This window comes from Protobothrops mucrosquamatus, unplaced genomic scaffold, assembly GCF_001527695.2.
Source record: "Protobothrops mucrosquamatus isolate PMUCROS unplaced genomic scaffold, P.Mucros_1.0 scaffold1172, whole genome shotgun sequence".
NCBI classification, from domain to species: Eukaryota; Metazoa; Chordata; class Lepidosauria; order Squamata; family Viperidae; genus Protobothrops; species Protobothrops mucrosquamatus.
The window spans coordinates 392,707-394,795 of NW_015387386.1; positions in this window are offsets into that span (position 1 = coordinate 392,707).

A 2,089-nucleotide genomic window follows, 5' to 3' on the forward strand; every position below is an offset into this window, starting at 1 on the left:
CACAAGTTTTGTGTTGATGTCTCTTCCTTTTTGTTTACCTGAAAAAATAGTGTCAACTCCTTTTCTAACATCTGTATGTATTTCTTATCTTTACACAGTCTTTGATTCATTGTCCATCTTTTCTTCTGTTTTTGGCCTTTCCATTTTATTATTATTGGGTTGTGATCCGCCCAATCATTAAGCCCTATTTCAATTTCCTTGTTGTAGGTTCTAAGCACAGTAAAGATGCCTATGATATTTTAATCCATATACTGTTACACAATTTCTGAGTGCTTCACATATTACATTAACCCATATTTTATTTGGTTTTGAATTAACGTGCTCTGTGATCTCAGTCACTCTGGTTTATGAACGGGTTTCTGACTTAGTGTGATGTGTTAATCAGACCATTCTAACTTGCTTAGTAAATATTAGAATGAACTATGGTTTAATATGCTGTTTGTTTTTAAAGTGCCACAAACATCTTATTTTTGCTGCAAAGGAAATAGTGTTTTATCTCCCCACACAAGGGGTGGCCCTTTATACAACTGCGATAATGCCTACTCAGTATGGCAAGTGGTGGTGAATTCAAACTAGAGCTTCTTGTTAGATCTTCAGATTATGTCACAGATGTTGACAGCATTTACACAATAAATAATAAAGATATTTATTACCCAATGAACATTTATCATTGTCTTGTATGCTCAGTATCTTTTAGAGTCTGCGTGGGCAGCATTTCCTTTAAAAAAAAAAAAGCAAAACAACAAATGGTAGCCAATATGCACAAAGTAGGAGATACTAAAGAATATCCCATCTCTACCTGAGGAGTGAATAAGAGGAATTACCTTGTTTGGAAATAATACTGTACCAGACTGGGAGATAAAATAACGATCTACAACAAGCCATTTTTAATATATATAATCTGAAGTCAAATCTGGGTTTGGGTGATATACTAAGCCAAACCTTAATACCGTATAGCTATTCCCAGTGTATGGTGTTAGTGCAATTGTTCCTTTAATTATATTTCCAGTTGGTGAGCGTGCTTTTTGCAGATAGAACCATTTACGTTGAGAGGCACCAGATTTTGGATGCCGAGATAATGTCTGCGCAATCTGAACCCATTTATGGGAGGACACTGTCTTGCATTCCACGAGTCTTACTTCTATGTCAACATGCATCAGGATATATTATTATTATTACTGAAATTGTCACCGGATGAATTTACAGACTAACCTTCAGATCTATTGCATTGTGCCAAAAAGAATCTTAAAAGAATGAAAAACTTCTCTACTAAAAACTTTGAGAACACTGCAAAAATTGAAAACACTGCTCCTAAGGAGATTAATACTGTAATCTGTATATTTCCAGTAAGCATACTCACCAGTCTTTTCCAATCTGTATGAATAGACCGTCTTGTTCTATATGTGTTTGTATATTGCAGTTAGCATCTCTTGCAGCATAAGTAGTTCAGTGTCTATTTCATCTGCACTCATCTTTTTCTATTCAACAGCCAATCTTAGCGCCTCTCATACTGTACCTCACTTTCTAGTGGAGTCAGCTCCTGAATATATTCTTGCTATAAATGTTTCTGTCCTAGAATGACATTTGTAAAGAAATCAATTAGTGCTTGCCATCCGCCTTTGACCTCATTTGCCTTTTGTAGATCTCTTCAATATTTGCACTTCTGTATTCCTAATATAATTGTAAATTTTTCTGTGACTTACATGATCTTTTAAAAGCATCTTTCCTTGTTTTTCACTGTTATAACATTCTTAAATTGAATGTATTTTTTTGTTTTGTCTTTTGCTTGATAGTTTGGCTGTCATATTTCCTTGTCCATGAGTTTTTGTTAATTTTCCTTTCTATCAGGATGGTTTATTCTGGAAGTCAGTGTCATTTTTTATGTTTTGAATTTCTTTTGTTTTTTTGCTTTAGTTTTGATAACAGCTTTCAGGTTCTTTTTCATCTAAAATTAAATCTGCTAAAATTGCTCTTTACATTGCTCTTAAATTCTGTCTGTATGACAAACCTTTGTCAAATCTTCAAAACCCATTAACTTCCTTTAATGTTATAAGATTAACCATATATAAGTGACATTGAAACATTTCAA